Here is a 13,584-nt window from a genome sequence, read left to right as displayed (position 1 = left end):
ACCACCGAGAAGATCATCCAAATCCGAGTATGACTGAAAACTTCATGTGATCGCCAGAAGAGTTACGCTGATAACCGTCGGAAACCACTGGAATTCCAGGTTGGAGACCGTGTTTTGTTGAAGGTCTCGCCCTGGAAAGGCACTGTACGCTTTGGTAAGCATGGGAAACTTAATCCGAGGTACATTGGACCTTTCGAGATCCTCGCCAGGATCGGTCCGGTAGCCTATAAACTTAGTTTACCTCACGAGCTCAGTAACATCCACCCCGTCTTCCATGTTTCAAATCTCAAGAAGTGGATATCCGATGAAACCCTAGTGATTCCTTTAGACGAGATCGAGATCGATGAAAACCTCAACTTCGTGGAGGAACCGATCGAAATCATGGATCGAGAAGTCAAACGTACGAAGCAAAGTCGCATCCCGTTAGTGAAGGTTCGCTGGAATGCCAAGCGGGGACAAGAGTTCACTTGGGAGCGGGAAGACTCGATGAAACAGAAATATCCGCAACTCTTTCCAGATCGATGATTTGTATTTTGTCTTATATCTTGTCTTGAATTTCGGGACGAAATTCCCTCTAACAGGGGGGGGGGGGATAATGTAACCACCCGAAATTTCATATCACTTCTTGTAACTCAAATTGTAATCCAATTCGATCAACCAAACGCCATTTCCAAATCCGTTTCCGATTTCGTCAATTAATTAAGTCATTAACTTGTATTAACCTAAAATGACTTAATGGGTGTCCTAATGCCATTTGAAATCATTCTAACACCCCATAATAGTCATCAGAATAATTCTAGAATCGACCATATCGGGTTACGGCAACTTGGTCGGGTGCGACCAAAAGCCCCGCCTAACGCCGGTATCGGGTAGAATTTCGTCATGTCCAATTCCCGAACACTATATAAATGATTCAAAGCTTTCATTTGAAGCTTTTGGCCATTCTTCCATAAACACTTCCAACCTCTCTCCTCATCCATAATCAAAGGTTCAAAAACAAAGATTTAAGGCTCCAAAACAAAGAGGTAACATCCCTAACTTGTTATCTAACCTATTTAGCCTTCAAATTGATGTTTAAATGGAATTCTAGGACCTAGAACATGTGTTTACGGCCAAGGATCAAGCTTGGGCCGTAAACACTTAATAATGGGGTTTTTAAACCAATTAACCCTTCCAAATCATTGTTGGGACTTAGATACAACTTTGAGGCTTACAAATTGAGACTTGAAACACTTAAAACATGAATTTTGAAGGACAAAAGAGAGTTTACGGCCAAGGCTTGTTCTTGGGCCGTAAACTCCTATAAAATGGGGATTAAACACCTTAAATCATGTCTAAATACCTTGTAACTCAACCAATAGCCTTGTGGTAAATCCTATATCCATCTAAAAATAGTTTGGGGGTTTATAACACATGAAAATACCACATATAGGAGTTTACGGCCTAGGCACATACCCTTTGGCCGTAAACTCATGAAACCATGCCAAATGATGCCCCTAATTCACCCAAAGGCTTGGAAAAATTTCTAGAAATCACATGTGATTGTTTTAAGTGTCAAAAATTAATTATTCATGAACATAGGAGAGTTTACGGCCAGAGAACATATGTCTGGGCCGTAAACTCCTAATTTGATGTTATTTGATGTCCAAAAGTGATACAAAGCCTTGGAAAATTAATTAGAATCACAAGTTATTGCTCCTTGTGCCTCAAATCAATTTTTCTTGACCCTAGGAGAGTTTACGGTCGTAAAATCCAAGTTTACAGCCGTAAACTCCCTTTTAAATGGTATTAATCCATTCAAACCATTCCAAGGCATTTTAGTAAGTCATTCCAACAATCCCCAAGTCCAAACAAGCCATTAAACCCTCAAGCCCCGAACCAACGTCCAAACAAGCCAATTTTTCTTGAGGTGTTTAACCTCGTTGGAGTGTAATGTTTCATATAATTAGTAATTGTAAATCTAATTAGATATATATGGGCATTATTTCATTTTACATAGGGACATCGCGAGTAATCAAGCCCCGAACCAACGTCTAGTATCCGAAACCGTCGCCTTTCCGAGTCTGGTGAGTTCATACCCCTACCCTTTTTCACTGTTTTTTTACTGTTTTCAGGGGGAACACAAGCAAAGTACAAGGGTTTCTTGTACTCAAAAACTTGTTTTCGTGTGTGTGTTTCAAATTTTATATGCTTTAAATACTGATTGACACAATTGGTAACCATTTGAGCATGCAGATCACGTAAACATTTATTTGCGAAATGGGTTTTATAAACTGTTATGTTTTATATATTTCACAAATGTTTTCCACATTTTATCAGTTAAAAGCATGACATTAGAACATATGAACATGAAACTTGTACACTGTTTGTCCTCGGTAACACTCCTCAGATATACATGAGTGGAGGACTATCATATTATTACTAGTAAATTTGTTATTCCTATATGATTGGAGACACGTCCTCGGCGAACACTCCACAGAGATACGCGAGTGGAGGACTACACCCGTAACCAGAATCTCTGGGATTTAGAGAGCGTGACTTGAGTGTATAGATCTATACGGGGCTGACTACCCCACACTTGGCTGCTAGCTACAGCCGAACCGAAATGGTTCAAGGGTGACGAAAGTCATAAGGATGTGGACGACTTATTGCCACAAGTTCAGTCTATAGTATGGTTATGGAACTCGCAATTAGGATAACAGAGATTTACTTATAGTAATAATGAATACATCTTTTACATTGATAACCAACATTCAGGAAAGCATGGGGCTTTCCTGGGGAAAACATTTACATAACTAGAAAAGTGTAACAAACTGGATAACCTTACATCTTTTACAATTGGTAATATACAATCAGGAAAGTATGGGACTTTCCTGGGGATCCATTGGTACATAACCAGAACAGAATAACAAAACAGATAACCCAAATGTACATTTTCACAAGGGTAAACATGTTTTCAGTGTACAACTTTACTTTACATAATGTGAAACAACCAACCAACCAATTTTTTTTTAAGAAAATGTGGGATTTTCTTGGCGTGTGTTACATTTTCAGAAACAGAAAGGAAACATGAACATTTTCCAAAACAAAAACTACTTATGAACTCTCCAGCGTTATGCTGATTTTCAAACCGCTTGTGTTCTCAGGTCATTGATAGAACCGGTACCCGAAGATCCACTTGATCCAGGTTGGAGTGCGTACAAGACCCGTTCGTTTTGTTTCTATATGTATACTATGTATCACAAACTGTACTACTTTACTTTTGAAACAATTGTAAAACTTTTATATGTAATGTAATGGTTGTTCTACTTTACTTACTATGTACATTGGATTTGATACTCAACGTGGAGTCAACCCCGGAAATATTTTCGCCTTCGGTTTTCGGGGTGTGACACTTATGGATAATCAGGAAGGTGTATAATTACCAGGTTTAAGATAATCTTGGGTTTGGGCTTATCTAGGGTTTCCTGACTGCACTATAAATATGGATGATACCGTATGAATTTTGGCCACTTCTTCTTGAAGTGTACCAGCCGAAAATTTGCTTCCTCTCTTCTTCTCCATAATCTTCTTAAATTTCTAGCGGTGGGTGTGATCCATTAGAGGCATGGCGATTGTGACGCTTGTTCTCAAAGTCTCAACAACACTAAAGGATTTAGATTTTTATTACTATATAACAATCAAATATATGTTTTTTAATCCTTATTATGTAATTTTGACTATATACTAGTGTTATAGGGTTTACACATTGTTGTTCACATGGTATGTTTAATTAGAGAAAACACAGATCAATTTTAGGGTTGCATGCACACATAACATTTTTTGTTATGCTCAAAACCCATCACTTCTCTCCTCAAGTCTTCTTATTTACTATGGTTTGAGTACAAACCGTTGGAGGCATTAGAGTTATGGTGCTTGCTTTCCAAGACATTTGAAGAATGTAATTGGTTTGATAATTTGCTATAATAATCAAAAGGCATGTAAACCCTAATCCCTGGTTAATTTCGATTATAGTAAGGCCTGGTTCTTGATGTTCATTATATTATAGCGATCAAGAAGGAAAACTTAGATTCAACTAGGTTACGAGTGAACTTCAAGGTTAAGTTATTTTGCCTCATGCTTTGATTTATAAACTATTGTAGGGTTTCAAAGCACTCCATGGATGATGACAATGGGCCCCTTTGATGAAGTGTAGGTTAAAAGCCCAAGACTTGTCTTTTCCCTATAAATAGTCATGTATTATTCATTATTAGGGTTAGAGTGAGAGAAAATGTAGTCGCCACGTGAGGTTTCTTATGTGTGTTAGATTCTTTAATCTATGCTGAAAGTGTAATTTATTCCTCATAATTCAATAAATCGAGTGATCATTCGACCTAATCTTCATATTTGTGTTTGTTCTTATTTTCTGCATCTTGTTCATCAAATCTCAATTAGGGTTTTATTCCCAACAAGTGGTATCAGAGCGGGTCTTTGAAGATCTATTGATTTTTGAAGTATCGGTTCTTGATTTGATGGTTTTTTTCACGAGTTATTGAAGATTATTGGTGTTTTGGCGTCTTGGAATCAAAATTATGTTCAAGCAACTGTTCATGAAAACTTATGTTTTGTGTTACTGTTCATCTGGGTAATTTTTTTAATCCATCTTGTATTTTTTATTCATTCTCATAATTGGATCTGACATTAGTGTAATCCAAAATCAATATACTGTCGATAGATCAGTTTCCTTTGTTTTGAGCCATTGATTCGATTCTTTACTGTTCTTGATCCACTACCTAAGCCTTATTTTCTTTAAAACACCGTTTGCGTCCCTTATTTTATATTATATTCATCTTGTTCAATCATTAGGGTTTGTAGAAATCAACAATTGATGATTATTTATTAATTATCTGAGGTTATTGTTTGTTATCGTGTGTTTGTCAATTCTCATGAATCGATTCCTTTCCGTTTTATCCAAGATCATTTTTTATTGATTTTCTCATTCCAATTCATATAATCGATTTGATTTTTTGATTGATTTGATTCATGTTGAACTTGGAATATTCTGACGATATTGTTCTATTTGTGAATGAAATCGATCTTTGGCGAATCGATTGGGTATTTGTTGATTGCAAATTTTGAAGACTTATGTTGAACAGATGAAGAACGGGTGAACAAGATTGAATCTCGATTTGGCTGGTGAAAACCGAAAATCAAAATCAGATCAAAAGGTTTAAAGTTGAAATTGGAACCATAAAATCACTTCGTTGGAACAGAAATCGGATCTAAGGAGATAAGGCGTCAAAGTCGGATCTTGAATCGTGTTTGGTATTTGATTGGAATAGAAGGAATTAATTTGATCTTATACGGAATCAATCTTTGCAAATGATTTTGGAATTAGAATTGCCGCTCGGAATCGGAATCGTGATTTGGTAATTACAATCGGAACGAATGTAATGGGATTCGCAATCGGAATTATTTAGTTTGGTAATCGGAACTTTTGGCATCTCAGTTGATTGACTTTTCGAATGATCTGTTTTGATCTCGCAATCAAAATGAAGGAATCGGTACTGAAACTTTTGCCGTGTCTGACGTTAATCAAACAAATTGGGAAGAAGATAGTAAAGTTTCATTTTTCCACCCTGCAACTTCAACAAATTGACACTTTTGGTCCCTATTGTTTTCACAGTTTAGCATTTTTGGACCATTTCCAGATTTTGTTACAAATAAAGGGGAATATGGTGCAGATTTTTTAATTTTGTCCCCTAAATTTCAGCAAGTGACAATTTTAGCCCATTTTTCGAAAAAGTTTACAAATTTGAGGGCTGGTGAACAGTTTTGAATTCTTTAATGCACATATTTTCTCGTGAATAGAAAAATTAAAGATTCCATCAAGTCTTGGCGGTTCGGAAAGTCGTTTTTCGTGATAATGTCAAAATTTCATGACTTTTTCGGATTTTATACTTCATTGTATATATCATTTTGTTGCGGGGGAGCACATTAATTTTTATCCATTCAAGATTATTCTCATGACCATTTGAAGGCTTTATAATCATGTTTTTTATTATAAATCGGGGGAGAATTTGGTATGGCCATTCGAAATTGGATTTGTGACTTTCCAAATTTGAAGATTTTTGATAAAGCTTGTGGTAGAATTATGAAGGTAGCTTTTACAGTGGAAGTTCTTCATCGAGCTCTGCTAAAGCTTTTACAGATCCTTTATAGTAGAAGTTCTTCATCGAGCTCGGCTAAGGACTTGTTATATCTCCGACTTCTAGTATTTTCTCGATCAAGTGGCGTTACGAGTCTTAAAATTTGGGTTGTTACATGATAATTTTTGGTGGCTTATATCATTAGCTTATTTGAAGATCATTGTGACTTGGAGGGGGAGCTCTTCAAAGACAAGAATTGATTCGGTTTCTTTGTTTTGAAATGGGTTTTTAAGGCGGGCTTGGTTTTCATGAAGATTTTTTTGGGATTACATTCGAAAATGAAGTTTAAAGACATTACTTCAGTGCATGATTTATATATCCTAGAGCCCGTGTTTGAAGAGTATTGAAGAATCACGATTCATAGATTGCTTTATCTATTCCTCGTTGCAAGATCTTTTTATTCGCTAGATGCTTGTTTTGGAAGTTAAAGCATTATCATCCATTCCATACTTTGAGGGGGAGATTGTAGGGTTTCAAAGCACTCCATGGATGATGGCAATGGGCCCCTTTGATGAAGTGTAGGTTAAAAGCCCAAGACTTGTCTTTTCCCTATAAATAGTCATGTATTATTCATTATTAGGGTTAAGAGTGAGAGAAAATGTAGTCGCCACGTGAGGTTTCTTATGTAGTGTTAGATTCTTTAATCTATGCTGAAAGTGTAATTTATTCCTCATAATTCAATAAATCGAGTGATCATTCGACCTAATCTTCATATTTGTGTTTGTTCTTATTTTCTGCATCTTGTTCATCAAATCTCAATTAGGGTTTTATTCCCAACAACTATATAACCTATCAGTGGTCTCAGAGCCATAATTTTCTGTTGGTTGTGCATAAAATGAATAGATCAGAGAATTAGGGTTTATCGAAAATAAACCCTAGCCCATGAGATTTTTAACTTTGCTAGGGTTTCTTGAAACCCTAGCCTCCCTAACCATACTTTCAATAATGGGGGAGTTCGTTTAGGGTTTATCATGTTTCCTTATTTATTATTTTAAATGACTTAAAATTTGAATAATTGAACCTAATATACCCAACCCTAATTTTCGAAAATTAGAAAGGTTTGGATTATGATTAAATTTGAATTATTTCATTGATTGTTTAATAGAAAATAATTATTTAATCCATAAATGATTTAAATTAAGTTAATTAATTGTTTAATTAAAAGATAAATATTAAATCATATTTGGTTTAAATTTTAAATGATTTAAAGTTTATTTTAGATGATTAACATTTAAACCTCATATTTTGAAAAGTTTTAAAATACACCTTATACTATATATGATTAAATGTTTAATATATTATATGTATAAAAAAAGGCATTCGAATCGCTAATACGCCACATTCACGAAGCCATGCTATGAAAAGGCTGTAAGGAAATGGCATACAAAATGGTCGTTGAATGAATGTCCGCTCTCACCCACCACTCTCATGTGTGGCGGAGGGTCATTAGCTGAACGAGTTTGATAGAACATAATCTCATTAAAAGTCTAATTCTTTGAAAATGCACATCGTTCTGTATAAGTCATGAGTGAATCATGCGTAGCTAACCGACATACTAATTTGGGACTATAAAGTTGATATGGTGGCACAAGTCGAAAATTATCATTGTTAATGGAGCGTGTTTGGTTTACCGGAACATTAATTTGAGATGATAAATGACATTGAGGTTGTCAAGCGTGTTTGGATGGTTATTCACATCTTGTTTGTGATCCCCGGTATCCCAGTCACAATAGAAGAGCATAATATGAGATTAAACATGCCATTTATAAGATTCAATGAATCTCAAAAGATCTAGGACTTTCATATATTCAAATTGGTGAAATGTTTTACCTACCCTCATAAATATGCAATAAGACTACGACATCCCTCTTCTTGATTGTGAATTGTATAATGGATCCTAGCCTGGAATATTTGTTTTAGGTTAAAATATTAAGGATTTATCTCAACTAACTAAAACTATCAATCTCTTATATAGATGACTACTCCGAGAGATGCTAATGCTGGTCAATCTTCCACAAACAACTCGAACTTCACTCTTTTACCGATCCTCTCTAAGGAAAAGCTAGTTGGTCCATAATACATGGGCTGGACGCAAAATCTAAAAATGACTCTTTGATATGAGGGAAAAGAGTATCTCCTCGATAAACCTCTACTCGAAATCGATGAGTCAACTGCTACTCCACAGGAACAGGCTGCCTACAAACAAAAATATGACGATGCAACAAATGTGGATTACATAATGGTTGCAACCATGATCTTGAATTTCAAAAGTTCTATGAGGACTCTTTTTAATAGGAGTTGTGATTAGATTTTGTTGAAAAGCTTCACAAGAAACAACATCAATAGATGTATGAGGTTGTCAAGGCATTAATAAGTTGAAGGAAGCAGAATCTGTCTGCAATCTTATGCAAAGAATGCAAATATATGTGGAGCGGTTGGAAAAGCTCAATATGTATTTTGACAGGGAGTTGGCCGTTGAAATGGTCCTGAACTCCTTGCCTCCCAATTATGATCAGTTTATCTGAACTTATCATTTGAACAACATAGAGACCATATTGACCCAATTCCACAACTTGCTGCAGACATATGAATCACGGATGAAGAAAACTTAGGCTCTTTCTGATATAAGTGCTCCTATCATTGCCATTGGAAAAAACATAGGAATGAAGAGGAATGCAAATCCTCAATCAAACTAGAAAGGCAAGGACCATGCTAGAACGTCTGGCAGTGGGTCCAAGGCAAAAACCACTTCAGATATTCCTACTGTTAGTGACCCTAAAGAGGTCACCTGCTACTATTTCAACGAAAAAGGGCATTAGAAAAGAAGTTTCCTCAAATTCTTGTAGAACATCAAGGATGGCAAGGTTAAGCCATCGTCGGTAGGTATGTACACTATTCAAGTCAATAACTCACAACTTACTCATTATTGGGTCCTTGATACGGGATGTGGTTTCTACATTTCATATGATTTGCAGGGGCTAAGAGAAAGTGAGGAGGTGGAGCATGGAAGAATAAATCTAATCACGGGGAATAGACGATCTTCACCTATTACCAAGATTAGAACTTATGTTCTTATGCTTGGTGGTAATGTTAGAATACAATTGATTAATTTTTCTATTCGTCATAAATGATAGGAAACCTTATTTCTTTTCCTGCATTATACATACAAGGTTTCCAATATTCATTTGATAATGTAAGTGGTGTTTAAAGATTTACCTTGTAATGGTGTGTATGAAATTCTTATTTGTGGTGATAGCTTAGGAAACAGTGTATTTCATATTGATTCGTCTAATGGTGTTGACAAAGCATGGTTGTGGCACTGTCGTCTTGGTCACATTAACAAAAAACACATTTCCCAACTCCAAAAGGACGGGGTGTTGGAATCATTTGACTTAACGAAATATGATGAATGCAAGTCTTGTCTTTTAGGTAAGATAACACAATCACCATTCACTAGAACATGTGAAAGAGGTGATGGATTGTTGGATCTTATCCATACTTATGTATGTGCACCCTTCAGAGCTTGCTCCAAGGGATGAAAAACGATACTACATGACGTTTACGAACGATTATAGTATATATGAATATATTTACTTAATAAAAAATAAATCAGAAAACTTTGAAAAGTTTAGAGAGTTTAGACACGAGGTCGAGAATCTATTGGGGAATAATATAAAGATGTTATGATCTGATAGAGGTAGAGAGTATCTTAGTATTGAGTTCCAACACTACCTCAAGAAATGTTGAATAGTTTCACAATTTAATCCATCTTGAACACCAAAACTTAATGGTGTGGCTGAGAGGAGAAATCAAACCTTGTTAGACATGGGTCGTTCCATGATGAGTCGAGTTTCCCTTCCTATGTCTTTCTGGGGGTATGCCTTAGAGACAGACGGTGACATCCTAAATCTTGTTCATACTAAGAAGGTTGCCAAAACTCTTCACAAGATGTGGACAAGGAAAATTCCCACGTTGGCACATCTCAAGGTTTGAGGTTGTGAGGCTCTCATGAGACGGGAAACTCATGTCAAGTTAGATTTAACGCCCCAAAAATCCTTCTGTTAACGACGTTAACCTTCCGTTACTCGAGAATTAACTCTAGTAAAGCTATTTTGATTCTAAGAGTATTAAAGTGGAATACTTAAAAAAATTAATTAATATCTAAAAGAAGTAATTTATATTTATTGCGCATATAATTAAATTAGAAGATTTTGAGCGAAATCAAGGAAAAATATAATTCATTAAAGGGTTTAATAGGAATTGAGGGGCTAAGGTGTCATAAAAGGAAACTTAATTTGTAAATTCGTTAGGGTTATGAGTGTTTAGGGTTTACCTATGACACTTAAAGGGCTTAGTTGGAAAAAAAAACCCCATAAAGGAAGCGACATGTTTTATGCACTATTAAGGATTCTTTTGTTTTTTTATTACGTGCGATTAAGGGGGGTTCCATCGATCGTTTTTCTTTTTTTGTTGACACTCATGTGTGTTCGTGTAGGTAGAACGAGGAAGAGAGTGTTGGTGGGTGATATGTGCATATTTAGTTCATATTAAGTGTAGATTTTTATTCCTTTATTAGCTAATTTATTGCATTTCATGGACAAAAGGTACTTAAAAGTGTTTGAATTATATTTTCAGTCCAAAAGTGAAGTTCGGAAGCAAAAGGAAACAGGAGAAGTGGTTGAGAGCTTGGGAATTGAACAAAGAAGAAAAACACTAAAAACAACACCTACTCGACGAGTAGGGTCGACTACTCGGTGAGTCGAAGCAAATATTCTAGAAGATAAAGACTCGAAGACCCAGAGACTTATCGCATACGGGGAATGAGAGATGGAATCGACGAGTCGACACCTGACACAACGAGTCGTTTCGCATATATAAAGATAACTTCTCAGAACGATGGAAGAGAATTCGGGAACCATTCTGGAGAGGTTAGCTGCGATTGAAAAGTCAGAAAAACCCTAGAAGACGAAGATACAAGCTAGAATCCAATTCCAAAGAAGATTTGAGGCAAATTTCATCATTCTACTTAATCTTTTGTTTTTCATTATGGTTAAACAATTAGAATTTGTTTGTTTGCTGTTATTTACTTCAATCATGAGCTAAAAGTCTTAAACTTCTGTTTGGGGATACAAAATTGATACTATGGTTTGATTATTGGTAGGATTAATTCAATGATGGTGATTTTTGTTATTTTAGCTTGCTAAAGAACCTTGTGTGTGAATGATAATTAATTTTCTGTTAATAGGAAGGTAATTGAATAGCATGAACATCTTTTGATTATCAACCTTGTATGCTATGTGACCACTTTGTCATATGTCTAGGATTAATGAACATGAAACTAGAATTAATAAGAAAATTGAGTAAATTCGTGTGTGAGCTTGTGTGATAGCTTGTGTGATGACCATCAACAAGATGTTAATTAAAGGACCAAATTAGTTAACTATTACAAGTCTAAATTAACCCGAATAATTAATCTATTGAATTTAATTAAATTAGACAACTGATCACTGTTTAAGTTAGTTTATTTGCTAAGGATTAGTGTAGCGAATGCGAATCTAATCACTTGAATCGGTAACCAACAAAAGAGTTAACCCATTGCACCATTACCTTGAAATCAACCATAGGATCAATTGAGTTGAACTAAATAGAAGTTCCTTTCCATTATTGAATCTAGTTAAATCTTTGTTTTTCTAGTTTTTAGACTAGGTAATAGTTAGTAAGTTTCTAGTCTTGTAAAACTAGAGAAAACCCCCTACTTATTAATTAATTTAGATATAATTAGATTTTAGTTTTAATTTACCTTTCCCTGTGTTCGATACCCTAGTTATTTAACTATACCACAATTGATAGGTCCACTGCCTTTGTGTGTTTATTTTATAATTAAAAGTAGCTTTAAAACTAAGTGAGTTTGCACACATCAAGTTTTTGGCGCCGTTGCCGGGGAACGGTTCTAAAATTAACGTTAAATTCTAATTTAATCGATCCTTTGTGTGGGATTTATCTTACACAAAGTTAATTAAAAGGTAATTTAGTAAGTAGTATAAGTTTTAATAAAAAATCCGTTTTTAAAAGTAACTAGAAAATTTTTCTGTTTTTGCCTTGAACTCGTTGAGTGCACTCGTGCCGACTCGGCGAGTACATCGCTGTTTACAGTTTTAATTTTTTATTTTATTTTTGTTCTTTTTATGTGTTTTTTTTTGTTTTGTTTACAATTGTTTCATGACCCAAGGATCTGATACACCTCTGGTCCCTCCTATTGAAGACCCGGAATCCGCACTAAGGAGGAGCAAAGGAAAAACCGTTGGAGAATCCGTTTCTTCAAAGAACTCGCCACTCAAAAACCTCAAGTCCGTTTTCAGCAAGAAGAGGAGCAGCAAATCAGGAGCATCCAGTGCCTCTTTGACAATCGGAGACCCAATTCAAGAAGACACCAAGTACGAGACCGACGAAGAAGAAGAACCCACATACGAGCACGAATCCGAGTTTAAAGACGATTTAGTTATCACTATGGCTAATATCGATGAAGTCCCCATGGGGGAATGGAAGAAGAGGATGCGCGATGACACAGGCCCGAGACTTGTGCAGCCCACAATTCCCGCAACTGCTACTTTTGAACTAAAGGGCCATATTCTCGCTTAACTCAAGGAGATTCCTTTTGATGGGAAGGACCACAAAGACGCCTACAAGAACTTGGATGAAGTAAATGATGTGGCTGACTACTTCAATGTACCGAATGTTCCACGCGAGACACAGCTTCTTCGCATGCTTCCAGTCACGTTGAAGGGTGCTTCAAAGGATTGGCTCAAGTCACTTCCTCCCGGATCGGTCACCACATGGGCCAAGATGAAAGAAGAATTCATAGACCACTTTTGCCCACCTTCCAAAATTGCTAAGTTGAAGAAAGCCATTGCCAACTTCGAGCAACAACCCGGAGAATCTCTTTATGAAGCTTGGGAAAGGTACAAGAGCTTGCTTAGAAATTGCCCACACCATGACCTCAATAGCCAACAAGAGGTCTCCATCTTTTATGATGGAGTCAATGTCACCACAAGGCAATTGCTCGATTCACAAGGCCCGCTCACGAAGAAGGCACCCACGGTAATCATGGAATTAATTGAAGAATTGTCTAAGCATTCTAGAGAATACCGCAATCCAAGAAACGAAGTAAGTAGGGGGTAGTGAACTCGGCAAACGATAGCATGGCGACGGTAATAACTAAGCTCGATAGTCTATATAGAAGGATGACAAAAATGGATCAAACAATCCATGCTATTCGAGTTGGATGTGAGAATTGTAGAGGGCGCCATCTCATAAAAGATTGTGATTTGGATGAAAATGCAAATAAGAAAGCTCAAGTGTTCTACTCAAGTGGCGATCGATACGACGAGAATTGGCG

General features: G+C 36.2%; 1 non-coding gene across 1 annotated transcript; it reads right to left on the bottom strand.

Moving 5' to 3' along the window:
- Window positions 1-13,079: 13,079 nt before the first annotated feature.
- LOC145056118 (small nucleolar RNA R71) lies at window positions 13,080-13,186 on the bottom strand. Its single transcript, XR_013685654.1, has one exon. It is a non-coding gene; the product is annotated as a small nucleolar RNA R71 (small nucleolar RNA).
- Window positions 13,187-13,584: the final 398 nt, after the last annotated feature.

The sequence above is a fragment of the Lactuca serriola genome, chromosome 5, assembly GCF_051521515.1.
Source record: "Lactuca serriola cultivar US96UC23 chromosome 5, Lser_US96UC23_V15, whole genome shotgun sequence".
Taxonomy (NCBI): domain Eukaryota; kingdom Viridiplantae; phylum Streptophyta; class Magnoliopsida; order Asterales; family Asteraceae; genus Lactuca; species Lactuca serriola.
Note: the sequence above shows the minus strand (reverse complement) of the source record. Positions and strands in the feature narration are given on the sequence as shown.